The sequence below is a fragment of the Lissotriton helveticus genome, chromosome 5_1, assembly GCF_964261635.1.
Source record: "Lissotriton helveticus chromosome 5_1, aLisHel1.1, whole genome shotgun sequence".
Classification (NCBI taxonomy): domain Eukaryota; kingdom Metazoa; phylum Chordata; class Amphibia; order Caudata; family Salamandridae; genus Lissotriton; species Lissotriton helveticus.
Window position 1 is genome coordinate 2,004,384,207 of NC_136065.1, and position 15,056 is coordinate 2,004,399,262.

Genomic DNA, 15,056 nt, shown 5'->3' on the forward strand with positions numbered 1-15,056 from the left:
CAGTGCTTTTATGTTCACAAAAGCGAGTTCTTATTTTTCTTGTGGTCATGCCCACGTATCTTTTGGGGCATGGGCAAGTGATGAGATAAATTGTGTTCTCACTATTGCAATTTGTGAATTTCGTCTGTAGCCACGGACGGCCTGTGCCAATCTCCACTGTAGTAGATTTTGTTGTCTGCGGACAGACAGAACAGTTCCCGCAGGGGTGATGTCCTTGTACAGGTGGAAGATCCCATAGGGTCCCCACCTGTCGGTCATCCTGTTTTTTGGCCGGGTATGTACCAGCTGGTCTTTTATGTTTTGACCTCTCTTAAAAGCAAAGAGTGGTACAGGCAGTGTGTCCCCGCTGGTATTCAGAATTGACCAGTGTTTTCTTATGATCTTTTGGACCTGATTAGATCTGGTGTGAAAATTGTTTACAAAAGTCATCCTATCCGACTTTTCTTTTGGGACCGCCAACTCCAGAAGTGCTTCCCGGTTATTATTCGACGCCCTTTTCTTAGATTGGCGGATAATCGTGGATGGATAATTTTTCTCACGTAGCTGTTCTGACAATTTGGCTGAATAGGTCTCAAAAGCCTCTTTGGTTGAACAGTTTCTTTTAAGCCTTAGGAACTGTCCAAAGGGCAGGTTATTTCTGAGTGCTCTGGGGTGGCAACTCTCATAATTGAGGAGTGCATTTCTGGCCATGGGTTTCCTGTACAATTCTGAAATTAGACCATCAGGAGTGGCCAATATCAGAAGATCTAAGAACGGTAACTGGGTTCTACTGAATTCAATAGTGAAGTTCAAATAGATGTTACAGGAATTTAACCAGCGATGAAAGTCCATCAGATCTGATTCCGAACCTCTCCAGACTACGAAGATGTCGTCTATGTATCGCTTCCAAACTCGGAGCGATACATAGTAAGGGTTGTCATGATTGAGCACCTTCGACTGTTCAAATACATGAACATAAAGATTAGCTAAACTAGGAGCAAAGACACTACCCATGCTCGTGCCCGATGTTTGGAGATAGGTAGTGTCTTCAAATTTGAAATAATTCTCTTTCATTGCTAGTTCAGCCAAGTTCATGATGAAAGGGACTGGTGTTCGATACTGTAGGTCCCTCCCTTGTAAGATGGTATCAATGACCTCTAAGGTCTCTGTCTGGGGAATAGATGTATAGAGCACCTCGACATCAAAGGAGACGAGAAGGTCTCTCGAGATGTCGAAATCGATGTCAGGTAAGAGCCGCAGGACACCTTTAGTGTCCTTCAAGTACATGGGCATTTCTCTTACAATAGGGTTCAAAAAATGATCCACAAAAGTGGACAGTGGTTCCAGAATAGAACCAACTCCAGAAATTATTGGTCTCCCTGGAGGTGGTCTCTGTGGTTTATGGACCTTGGGGAGACAGTAGAAGTATGGAATGGATGGATGGGAAGTACACAAGTATTGACCTTCCTGGGGAGTGATCCATCCTTCCGAGGTTGCCTCTTCTACTACTTGACTAATCTTGGTTTTTAATTTCTCAGTTGGATCCTCCTTCAGTGAAATGTAAGAATTCCGATCTTGAAGTTGCCTAAGGCATTCTGTTCTGTAGGTTTCTGTGTCTAACAGCACAATGTATCCGCCTTTGTCTGCGGGCTTGATTATGATTGCTTCGTTGGATGTTAAAGAACGTAAGGCTCATTTTTAGGTCGCCCCTGCTGTCGCAAACCGATCTATTGCAATCATTTCAGTCATTTTCCCTGTCAAGGACTAGGCAGAGACAACAGACTGTCACGAGCACGCAGCCGGCCGGAATCGGATCAGGTCACGCGCTCCGATCCCGGCCGGCTGTTCACAACACATGCACACGCAGGCACAGGCAGGCACACACGCAGGCACACACGCAGGCACAGACAGGCACACACGCAGGCACACACGCAGGCACAGGCAGGCACACACGCAGGCACACACGGAGGCACACACAACACACACACACACACACAGACAGACGCACGCACCCCCCTCCCCCCCAAACTCACCGGGCTCTTTTAGCGTGTTCCGTGTCTCTGTCGTCAGCCAGGGGGTCAGTCCCGAACCTCAATCTCCCTCCGCAGCGCTGGTCTTCACCCGGGCCCCCTCCTGGGACCCGGGACTTCAGATGCCGCACTCCTCTTTGGTGCCGGGGCTTGGAGCGCGCATGCACGGGCAGCTCCCGCCCTCTCGCGCTCAGCCCGGGCTGCTTTCGGATTGTGGCTTTTCTGACAATTTGATCCCCATGGAACACCAATGACTATTTTCAAACGTTGACCCAAGGCAGTGTTCTAGGCTGGCATTCCATTTGACCTTCTTCTAGACAATGAGGTAAACGCAAGTACGTGGATTTATCAGTTTCCACCAATTATTGAATTCCATTATTGTTGAAGGCAATTAGGTGATTTAAATTACACACTCGGTGCATTTCGGAGAGGATGCCTTCTTCAGTAGGCAATGGTTAAATTGATAAATGCATAAATTAAACATGCTCAAAGAAAAATCCGAAGTTTGAATGCAAGACTTGAGATCGGCTGGGAGCCGGGAACCTCGAACACTGTGATCAAAGTTTGAAATATATCGCTGTGCACTGGGAATCATGCAGGATAGTGCACGAAAGCGGTTTGACGCCCCCTGGCTGTTGCGCCATTTCTAGCAGCAGGCACGTGAAGTGACAAGTCAGGGTGTCTGTGACTTAATGTGGGCACGCTCGATGTTTGTAAATCAGTGCTTTAATTGGGCCGGTACGGAGTACTGGAACTTTTTAATTTTGTGAGGGAGAAACCGGTACTTCAAGAGAAATGTAATACTTTTAATTGGAGAGCACCGGCACCTCTCGGAAACAAGCAGGCACTCTGGTACAGAATACATGCACTTCTATTTTTCTATTTCAAGCACTGTTTGTAATTGAGGGGCCTCTTGACAGGCAAGGGTTGTCTGCGAGTGGGCATTTCTGGTAGTTCGGTGGACTCCTGAACCCATCGGAGGCGTCTCTGTTTAACCATGTAATAAAAGGTTTAAATCCTTGGGGGGCTCGGCCAGTCATTCATCCTTCAAGGATCGATGCAAAGTGCACCATTGACAAGGTACTGATAAACACCAGATAACGGCACCAACAATCTCTTTCGTGGTGAATGCGTGCTTCACAAATTGAGTGCTCGATTATGCTGTGTGTGCGGGTCCACTCAGCCGCTCATCCTTCTGAGGTCGATAAAATGAGTACCACTGAAATGGGTAACAATACATATCTGTTATTCGGCACCAAGATGCCTTTTTGGGGGTGAATGAGCGCTTTACAATGCATGTTATGTTTTAGGTAATGCCTGAAGATGTACAGTTGGAAAAACACCTCTTTTGATGCCAAACATGCGGCGCACGGGCGCAGCCGGGCCCTTTCCTTGAAGGGAAGCCAATGCAAACGGGAGCAGCACGGTCAGCTCTCCTCGTGCTCTAACCTTCGCTAATAAGGGGGCTACGCCCTCCGAGCAGGGGGGCATCGTGGCCGAGGGTCCTATGGGTCAGCACGGAGTGTGCTGATCTCACCTGTGCCAGAGGACAAGAGCAGAGTAGGTCAGGTCTCTGCTGAGGAACAGAGTGTCTGAGACAAGGTTCTGGCCCTCCCACTGCCGCGGGTTTCTAGGAACGGACTGTGAGATCAGCAGGTGTTCTCAACATGACGCCCTACCCCACAGGCTTGGCCACCCAAGCCTCTGGAGGAAGGGGGCCTCGCTTCTCGAGGGATGTTGGTTATTTCAAGGTGCCGGACCCGGATCACAAAGGTTCTGTGGAATTCACTAATCTTTGCTAATTCGCAATACATTTTCTTGAGCTGTGTGCCTAAATTGGTTTTAAATGCTGATGGAAATGTATATGTTTCACAGAAACAAAAAGCTACACCGCAAGTCCGCAACAAGGAATTTGCACATTCCTAGGAAAACCAACATAATTTTTTTTATTTGTTTCTTTCTCGGGACACACTTTTTCCACCCATTGAAAAAGTTCACTTTTGCAATAGTAGGGACAGTATTACCTTTTCCCCCTTGTGAAGGACAAACTTAACAAGCATTGAAAATGCAATAGCTCTCACCTTTAATTAAGTTAAACCCATTTGCTTTGCGAACGGTATTGTATAGCACAGCAAATGGCTTTAACTTAATAAAAGGAGAGACCTATTGCATTTTTAATGCTTGTTCTCTTTTGGGTAGATTCATGTAAGGCCTGGGCTTTTCACTCTTATAGAGTGTGTTGATATCATTTTCCACAGCCTCTTCGAAGGGCTGGACTCTAGCTGGTAAACCATGCACCGTAGGGTTGAAAGTCGATGGTTTCTTTAAACCAGTATTAGTGTCTGATTGTGATAGGTTGGTCGAATCGTGTCTGGCAAAGAAGTAATGAAGCCTGACCTTTCTGAACAGCTTGGCTAGTTCGACTTGTGCTGTGAAATGGTCACCTTCATTCGTGTGCACAAAACCTAACCCTCTGTTGAGGAGACTCTCTTCATCATCCGATAAAGGGTGGGAGCTGAGATTGATCACGAGGCTGGCTGGTTTGTCGCACTGCTCGTTCCTGCATTCTCCCTGGGTATGCTCTTGCCATTCCTCAGGTCCATTGTCGGTTGTTGTGTCTGGACTGGTGTTGCCCAGCGGACCTGAGGTCCTTGCCCTTGTCTTCTCCTGCCTCTGTGTGTCCTGGGGCCAAACCCTAAAAAAGGCGGGACTCCTGGGGCTTGTTGCATCTGATTTGGGAAGAAAGGAGGACACATTTGTGGAGCAAAATTTGGGCCATACATCCACGGACCTGGCTGCCAAAATGGTTGGAACTGGTTTTGGTTAGGGTTCGAATAGTTGCCTCTCCGTCCCCTTCTGTTTCCACGGCCCCTGGGTGGGGTCTGGCCATTATAGTTTTGTGATGTATCAGAATCACTGGAATTCCCATCAGAGCTCGAAGTGGCCAACAAGGTCCCCCAGCCCTCCAGAGCCCGAGTCCATCATGGTTTCACCACTCAGGGATCCTTTGCCGTCGCCTGCAGCCTATGCTCGCAGGCCTCCCTACCTCGAATGCTCTGGTAAGGAAAAATCTGATGCCTAAGGACACCTCTGCACCCCTCACCCCTGATGAAGAGGACCAAAGGTGTCCCTACGTCACGAGCATCGTGAGGCCTGAGCCCCCCTGTTGGTTCAGCCCGACTGGCCTCCTTACCAGAGCCTGCAGCCTCTTTTGACAGAGACTGATCTCCATAGAATAACATTGGGAACCCAATGCAGTTTTGCACCCTGCACTCGGCTGCCCTCGTGCTGCTGGTGATATTCTGTTGGTGCTGCCTTGGACCTTGCTCACCCGTTTGGCGCTGGTCCTGTATGTCGCTGTACTGTACCTTTTTGCAGAACTGGTCTTCATTTCATTGGATAACATTGCAGAAATCAAAAACTGCACTGTGTCCACTTTTTGAACTGAAAAGAATTTATATTTAAAAATGCCCTTACCTGAACAATTCCTCTCTGATGCCTAAACATACATAAAGATACTTGCTATTTTTATAAATTGGTGTGGATCACCTTCTTGAGTAGTGTGTCATTTATTGATCAGTGTGTGTATTTGCAGATGTCTTGCACTCCTCTTGGTTAAGCCTAAGGCTGCTCGACAACACAACCCCTAATAGAGCACCTTGAGAATGCTAGAAGAAGCCCCTGTCCACTTATAAGGGAACCCCCTGAACTCTTTACAAGGTATATCAGATAACTGATACATCACATAAAGAGCCAGCTTCCTACACAGCCCGCCCCTCTGGACAATACTCCCTAATAACAAAGTGCGTTATCAGGGTATTATAAAGTGCATAGCGTGTAGGTTAAATCATCAGCCAAGACCTTCCATATCTCTGAGCAGTTCTTCCTGATAAACGAATGTATGCCGCACCAAAAAAGTGCAGCAAGTTAAAAAAATGGAAGCAGTGTACAAGAGATTGTAAAAATGCTTACGTGCGTGAATCCTTAGATACATTGAACATTTGACTACTTGATACCTGCCTCTGTTCTTAACTGCCATGAAGGATCCTTCCATCTCCTTAAACTGTGATCTCTCCTTTTTAGGTCTTGCGTAGGCAGCGCGCATGCGCTGTCTCTACGAGACATCTAGTAATTCGTATAGTGAGGGTAATCCCGCCTGTTGCTTGCAATTGGCTTATTTATGATTTCCAGCTTCCCTATTGGTTGTTGGTCCGATGCATCACTTCCGTTTTTATCGGAAGCAGCACCAACCAACTACAATTTCATTGCACTGCAGCTGTTGGTATGTCATGTTTAGGGGCTCCTTGTATGTTTATTTAATCATCACGTCGCCGGAGCATAACTTTCATCTACATGGGCGCAGCGCTTCATGTTTCAACACGGCGCCATGTTACTATATATTTTTTGTTTATGTACTGCACCCCACTCGAAAGAAATCCCCCCCATGTCCCCCGCACTCCACTTCCCCTTCCGGATAATTTTTATTTTGCTTTCCCTCCGCTTCTGTATTAGCCTGGGCATCGGCTTCACGGATGCCGTGTTTCATGTTTTGGACGCATTTATATTTCGGCCGCCGTTTCTTTCCTTTACGTCGCTGCCTCTATGTCTGGTTTTCTCCCTCCATTCTCGTGATAGGAGCCCTCACATTGAGCACAAACGCATCTGTGGATTTGTTAGTACACGTTCGAGTGCTGACACACAGATTTTGGATTGGAAATATGCCATCAGAACAAAATTACAAATGCTGTTCATACTAGGAAAAAAATCCCAGTATGATCAGTATTTGTAATTTTGTTTCCATTGCTTTTTGATGGCATATTTTTTGTAGGCACGTAATAGAGCTGGCACTGAGACTTGAACCGGTTCCCCGCTCATGAAGTCAGCAGCTCTGTAGCTGTAGCTCTCTAACGTTTAGGTGCCACCGAAGCCCCACCAATCCGGCTGCACCAAAATGCTGCTACGTGCAACTAAGTGAAGAAAACAGCAGCGGAAGATGAAGGCATAGTCCGGGCCATTGGTATCTGCCAATAGCCCATGCCAGCAAGTAGATGTGTCTGTGAAGGAGAAAGCAGTGAGAGGGGGGCTGAACATGTACAGCCCAGGAGAGGTGAGTGCAGCCGGCTCCTGCTTCCCTTTCACTAATTGCAGCAGTGTCTATTCAGTGCCATGAATACCTATGCTTCTCTCCCCCAATATAGTGTTGCTCTCTGTAAAGCATGTGCTTTTCCCCACTCCCTGTTACGTTCCTCTCCACCGTGCACTCCTCTTCAATGCCTGTTGTTGCTTCCCCTACTTGCACCCTTTGTGTAGATTGCCCCTTCCCTCATGTTGCTTTCGTCATCTTCCACCATCCCCTGTGTTGCTTCCACGTACCCCCACCCTGTGTGTTTCTTCAGTGTCCCCCTGCCACCTCCCATGGAGCTTCTGTGCGATATGTTGCATGCACCCCCGTTGTTCTGCCCTGAGTAGCTTCTTCTACAGCCGTCCTCCTGCTTTTAATAAAACAACACTTGTTTTTAAATGCCACTGCTTCTTCCTTACTGTTGTCAGTCTGTTGCCCATGTTTACTTGTAGATCTTCCCTTTCATCACTGATTTTGATGCATGAAGTCCTCTGACCCCGGCAAACTTGTATCTGATATGTGGGTAATGGTCAGACTTCTTATTTAATTGCAAAGGCTGCTGTGTGCATGTTTTTTTTTATGAAATTTGTACCCCAGCTGTTTCTATTCTGAAAGTGGGCCTACAAATCCCATAATGCATCATAAAAAAAGAACGATGATGCTTCTGCTGGGCTGTGTTATTTTATATGCCCTGCCTTTTGATGGTTGGGCTGGCTCACACTGCCACTCATGCCCCCCTTTGTTTGTTAGCATGCTGGCTGAGGTGATCAGATTGATCTACGCACATGAGGGCTCCCCTCCTCCTGCCCCCAATGAAGCAAGGAAACCCCCCGACCAGAGCTTTCACTACCAAGTTATTATGTGGGTGGGAAAGGGTGAATCACGCCTTACTTTCAGAGTGCTAATCATAAGTGCTCTTTCGTGGAGCAAGTTATCAGATGTGGACAAAAAGGCCTGATGACCCCATCCTAAACCATGGAAAATGCTGTGTAGCTCAGCTGCAGGACTTTACCATGTCACAGACTTTCAAGGGCACATGAACACACTTCTGCTTTCACCCAGCGTGCGCCACGTTATCTGATATGTTCAAATTCCGAACACTGATATTCAGTATAGGTAAAAGTCACCGCTAAGGAGAATAACACAGCAAAATATCAAGACGTGACTTATTCAATGACGGTGCTGAAAGGTGAGAAGAACCACCAACCTTCCCAAAATCAGGCCTGGGACAACAGAATACAAAAGCACTCCCCAGCACACATTGAGTTCAAGTGAAACTTTTCAAATAACAGTGCAACCTATTAGCACAATTCATGTGAAATAATCAAGATTCTTTTTTTCTCTTCCTAGTTCTTTAATTTCGTAGATCTTCAACCAGTCTCCATCAGCCGACACGTGTTTCGTCGCATACAGGGAGGTTATCCCGCGACTTTTTCAAGGCTGTATGAGTACAAACACATAAAACAAAACCACTGTACTTCCTTAAATTCTGTAGTACACAGACTACAAACATCTCTATTCAAAATTACAAGAAAAATCAATTTTCATGCACAGGATGGAATTGCCTCGCAAGACCAAATGAATATCCCAAGATCGGGAAAATTAGGGTAAACTGAATTAATCTGTAACCCAAGAGGAAAATGGAGAAAAGAAAATCTAAAAGATACCTACTTAATTTGTGGTGATATTTCCAACCCACAAAGGGTTTCAGTCTTGGTAGCGTCCTCACATTTATTTTCTCTATAGATATCCAAGGATCCTGATATGTCCCGTTATCAAACTCTGTAAGAAAATCATGACCCGAGATAACTAAATAAATAACTGTCTTCGTGACAAAACCCTAATATATCCAATCATGCCAAAACTATCTCTAGCACCTATCGTGCTCATCGTTGCCCATTTCTCATTTATATTCCACATATTTCAGACCTATCTTCAAGGGTCACACATGATGTTCAAATGATCAAACCATGTGTTAAGTGAACTCTCATGTAAACGGTACCACAAATTATTTGAAAAGTGGATTCTTCTATAGCGTCAAGGGTTAAATATGTAACTCGCTCAAGCATCCTCATTCCCTTTCTCTAAATTTAATCAAAACCCCTATGTCAAAATAGCTACAGAGTGGAAATGTCGCATGTCTCACTGTGGTTTTGCCCATGAGACGAGATAGCACCACGCTCACAAATCACATACCTGTGGAAGGAAACTGCCCGTCCGCCTTTATCTGACATGAACAGCCATTAGTCATTGCCCTCTTATGAATAAACCCGGGCACACCCACTTAAGTATAGAACGTTCCTCCTCACCTGATGTCACTGGAATCAACAAATCACCAACTGTGCTTCTACACCAAATAGTAAACACAGTCGAGGGACTCAAAGTGTACTTCATGCACTATAAAGGTTAGCACATGCTGAGTAGTCAGCAAAGGCCATGCTAACAATAACATGGGTTCGTGGAACTCGTAAGGATAATAAATTAACATGTGGTTACACATTATCGAGGTAATACTCTCAGTACTGATACATTACATGATTCTATAAGTGCACTATATGTGGGGGCATAATTGCTGATAAGAAATCTCTCTCCAACCTCTTAGGTCAGTAAAAAACAAATATTTTTTTAAAATACGATTGCTAGACGACATATCATGAGTGACATACAAATGTATAAAAATTACATGTTGAAATGTTTTCAAATACGGTAACTAGACGACATATTATGACATACAAACGTATCAAAATTACAAGTTGAAATATTACATCCCAAAACCAGGAAGGACATACACACATATAGAAATTGCATGTTGAAGTGTAGAATCAAATCCAGGAAGGATACCTAGCATCTGAAGTACACATAGATTATGACATTCTCATCATTGCCCCTATGTGAAACAACATTAGATATTCAATGAATGATGTGGCAAACCTCAGTATTTCATCTCCCCAGGAAATAGTGACGTTCCTGGTCAATATTTAATGCAGTCTCGGCACTCTGCAATCTCCCTTCTACGTAGAGTTAATTCCCTGTTACCACCTCTAGGATGTCGGGGTACATGTTCAATCCTATAAAACTCAAAGCGTCTATTCATGGTCTAGGCGGAACACTGTGACATGTGTGCGGCAAGAGGGTATCTCATGTCACCCTGCTTCACTGTTCGCATGTGTTCGCCAATTCTTTCGCGCAGCATCCTTCTGTGTTGCCAATATATCTCTTGTTGTACCTGCACTCAATGCCGTAAACAACGAATTTAGTTTGGCAATTAATGTTGGACAGAATCTTGTACGTCCTATCTCCTGGTCCCAAAATTTCAGCCTTCTTGCTACATGCCCATTTGCATGCACTACAATGCCCACAACCAATAGAGCCGCTTGTGTGTCTACTCATCGAACTGTCTCAAATCTCTACTTTAGGGTAGCTAGGGCGAAGTATGTTCCTGAGAGTCACCCCCAGTATATATGTGATGTTGGGTCTGTCTGTGATGAAATCACTGAGGGATTTGTCAGCCCTCAGCAGGTGCCAATGTCTGTTCAGGCTTCGCATCAACACCCCAGACCAGTTATTAAATCCTGTGATCATCCTTATTTTGTCGTCAGTCCTAGTCGGTTCTGTCCGTTCCCTCAATGTTTCTTTCCATTTGATTTTGTCAATTTGTTGTTCCGCTTTTATCAGTGTCTCCTTGTTATAACCCCTGCACGTAAACCAAGTCAACACACCCTTCTTGCATTCTTTTAAACTCTGGGTCAAAGCTGCAATTTTGTCTCACTCTGACAGGTTTGCCACAGGGAATAGAACGGAAATGGGGAGAAGAATGCGCACTTGACGCGTGTAATAAAGAGTTGCACGCTGTCTCTTTACGAAAGATTCTACTCTAAATATGGTTCTCTCTTATATAGAAATTGACATCCAGGAAGGAAATTCTATTCTTGCTATGTTCGAACGTGAAATGAATATTATGTTCATTACTATTCAGGTATTAGAAAAATTCTGTCAGCTTGGTCTGAGAGCCCGTCCATATCATAAGACAGTCATCAATATATCTGCTCCAATATAGTATGGAATCATTCCATTTAGATCCCATGGGGCCCCAGATTCTCATCTCCTCGAACCAACCCATGAAAAGGTTGGCGTACGAGGGAGAAAATCTGGAGCCCATGGCAACACCTTGCTTCTGTCTATACCATTTTTCCTTGAACAAGAACACGTTATTGTCCAAGATTAGCTCAATCATCTCAATTAGCATCTCAGTATGACTCCATGCACTTGCTGACCTGCTATTAAGCATCTTTCTGATTGCCACCAGACCAATGTCTCTCCTGATACTGGTGTACAATGCGGTCACATCTAAAGGCACCATCATCATATTGTCGTCCCAGTTAAGATCAGCCATAATCCCTACGATATGTTTTGTATCTCGGATATGTGACGGTAAGTTGATCGCCATAGGTTTTAAGAAAGTGTCAACATATTTCGAAATCCTCTCTGTAGGCCCCTCATTCCCAGAAATAATGGGTCTACCAGGGGGAAATGGAAGCGCTTTATGTACCTTAGGTAGGGTGTACCTAGGCCTGTCAACCCTCAAGTATGTTAGTTAGTTATCATATAGTAACCCCTGTCCATGCCACTGTTTCAAATGCTTGTTAATGTGGACCGTTAATGTCCAAATCGGATTAATGAGGAGTAGCTCATAGCACTCTGGATCGTTAAGTTGAGCAAATATCTCATCGTCATAGTCTGAGCTAAGCATAATCACCATATTGCCCCCTTTGTCTGGACCGTTTACATGAGAGTTTACTTAACACATGGTTTGATAATTTGAAGAGCATGTGTGACCTTTAAAGATAGGTCTGAAATATGTGGAATATAAATGAGGAATGGGCAACAATGAGCACGATAGGTGCTAGAGATAGTTTTGGCATGATTGGATATATCAGGGTTTTGTCACAAAGACAGTTATTTATTTAGTTATCTCGGGTCATGATTTTCTTACAGAGTTTGATAACGGGACATATCAGGATCCTTTGATATTTATAGAGAAAATAAGTTGGAGGACGCCACCAAGATTGAAACCCTTTGTGGGTTGGAAATATCACCACAAATTGAGTAGGTATCTTTTAGATTTGTACTAAGAATGGTTTGAGTGCAATGGTTTGCTTAATTGATAGCTGATTTGCAATTTGTTTTTACTTACAGAGGCTTTTTACTGAGAAGACATATGTATTTATGGCGCTTTCAATTACCCCAGATATTTAGGGATTATTAAATAATCTTTTCACCGACACGTCAGTTGTTGCACATACTTCAGTCATATGCTTGGATTTACTTTCACCATGTCCATTGACTCACACAACCTTTCGATTATCACTTATTTGGTGAGTTGTGACGCGCACCTGAATATCATGGTGTCAATATGTTTGCTTTTCTCCATTTTCCACTTGGGTTACAGAATAATTCAGTTTACCCTCATTTACCCAATCTTAGGATATTTATTTGGTCTTGCAAGGCAATTCCGTCTTATGCATGAAAATTGATTTTTCTTGTAATTTTGGATAGAGATGTTTGTAGTCCGTGTACTACTGAATTTAAGGAAGTAAAGTGTTTTGTTTTATTTGTTTGTACTCATACAGCCTTGAAAAAGTTGCGGGATAACCTCCCTGTATGCGACGATACACCTGTCGGCTGATGGAGGCTAGTTGAAGATCTACGAAATTAAAGAACTAAAGAGAAAAAAAGAATCTTGATTATTTCACATGAATTGTGCTAATACGTTGCACTGTTATATGATATGTTCTGCCACATGCACTCTTGTTTGCATTGCATTGATCTGTGTTTATATTTGTTAACTGTAGGGGGATCTCTGCTTTACCACATCACATTCAAGACTTTATAACATTGCTTGATTTAGTACGTGTTTAATTTTATCACTATAAATGTATTTTGACACATTTCCATTAATAACTTTTTTTGACATAAATTAACGACATGACAGCCAAAGAGTGTTTCGGTTTTAATCCCCTGCTTGTAGCTAAGTTGGATAGGTCCCATTCACACCTTAGGTTTAATACAGTTATCCACAACTGTTAACTTGCCCTTACCAAGGTATCCTGCTGCATCACAACTGGACGCTCCTGAGATCACTTCGTGGAAGAGTGGATGTGAGATGTGAGTTTGTGGCTACAAAGGTTCAATACTGTGCTACCTACAGTGATGGGGGTTGTGTATATTTGATAGTCCCATGCATCGCAAGCTTTCCCTCTCACTACACTTTAAGAATGCAAGTAGATGCTACTCTAGACAGTTCTATTAAATATCACCCACACCTATTTATTTTCTTGTTCACCCTTACCCAACCATCACTCCTTCTCAATAGGCTGTGTGTGGTCTGCAATCTTGCATTCATTTATTTTCAAACATGCTTAACATACTGGACATGCAGGTTACACACATTGTGATTATTGTTTGCTTCGCGATAGGCCTTATTTCATAATAATTTGTGTTTATTTCATTTTTTTACCTTGTTTCTCAAAGACCGATTGTACTTTCTAACCCACGTCTGTAATCCATGCTACAATCGATTGTCTCACGCAGAGTGCCCTGCAAGTAGTGGGACCTCACAGCTAAGTGTCACTAGGCTGAAAGGAGGTTTGGAGAATAGTTTCCACCTTTCTGCTTGTGCTGTCAATGTCAAAGCTCATCCTGAGCCTTATCCGGCATTTCATGAGCTGAAGTCTTTAACACCACTAAATATAACAATATGCGCTGCTTTCCTAGTTCACTTAGTCAAGAAAGAACTTCAGCAGTACGTTCTGTTCGTTCTGGAGATTTAGAATGCCAGCAGCATTGCATGTTTTTCCCCAAATATATGCAGATTACGACATGTAGATGTTCTCTGGAAGGTCTCAGTTTGACTAATTGTAGATTCTGCTTGAATGTGGCCATTTCTTACAGGGTTAGTACAGAGTCAGGAAATATTTGGCATACTTAAATGTGTATTATTACTTAAAGGACTATCTCAAATGTTGTCTTCAAAAGTAATCAGTTAAAGGTTTGACTGATTTTCAACATGTTTACGTATCATAACAGGCTAGGATATAAGTGGTTCCACCCTCAAGTCTCTCAGCAGAGTTAATTACTGATTATTATCCACTTGGCATGCTCTCCTTTTTTGTGATGTCCATTAAACAGATTTTGCTTTTGAGAATACCTAAAAAAGCCAATAATCATAATTGAAACTAAGCACTATAGAGCGGGTTTGACAAGCACATGTAACACCAATCTTATGTTTATATCTTACTGTGAAGTAAAGATATACTTCAGTTATAAAAAAAATTGGATTACTTTAAGTTTACAGTACATTTTTGCACTTTGTGGTATGAAGATATGTTGTCCATTGCATTTTATAAGTATATTCTTTCTTTTCTGCATTCGGAACACCTACGACTGTTGCATGTACCTGCCAAATCCCTTCTAAAACCTCTTGACTAAGTTAATACATCTTCAGTGATAATATCATGTCATTTTGCCTGTTTGAGGCACTTGCTTAGACTTGCCAGTTTGGGGACACTGCCACAAAGTTTTTCAGAGATAAGGTGGGAAATAGCAATACCAGTGATTACTAGTCCCTCTTAACCCTTGTGGGGCACTAGATCACATTGGCAATATGGTTGTCATTTTTACGATCCTTCACATGGAGTCCAGTGATGCAGGTATTGCCCTTCGTGAACATCTACATAACCAATAAATTCATGTTTTCCTTTTGCTTAGTAACCCTTCCCCTAACTCCCTTCCTTTTTTGCCTTCTGATCTCTCCATTGATGTTACTCTTGTTGTTCCTTTGTGTCTCTTATGTTTGGTTGCCTTTCGATCTCCAAAACATGTTTTTCTATTTCTGATCTTGTTTTTATATTGCATACTTACGTATG

The 15,056-nt window shown here is 43.5% G+C and overlaps 1 long non-coding RNA gene across 4 annotated transcripts in view; it reads left to right on the forward strand.

Moving 5' to 3' along the window:
• The window catches only part of LOC144753944 (uncharacterized), a 110,236-nt gene extending 95,835 nt beyond the window's left edge, over positions 1–14,401 (forward strand). For 2 of the 4 annotated variants that reach the window (XR_013594607.1, XR_013594609.1), the window contains 2 exons: positions 12,127–12,237; positions 12,762–14,401. This is a non-coding gene — a long non-coding RNA (uncharacterized LOC144753944). The remainder of the gene's footprint in view (positions 1–12,126; positions 12,238–12,761) is intronic. The other 2 variants (XR_013594606.1, XR_013594608.1) reach the window with 1 other exon arrangement.
• The last annotated feature ends 655 nt before the right edge of the window (positions 14,402–15,056 follow it).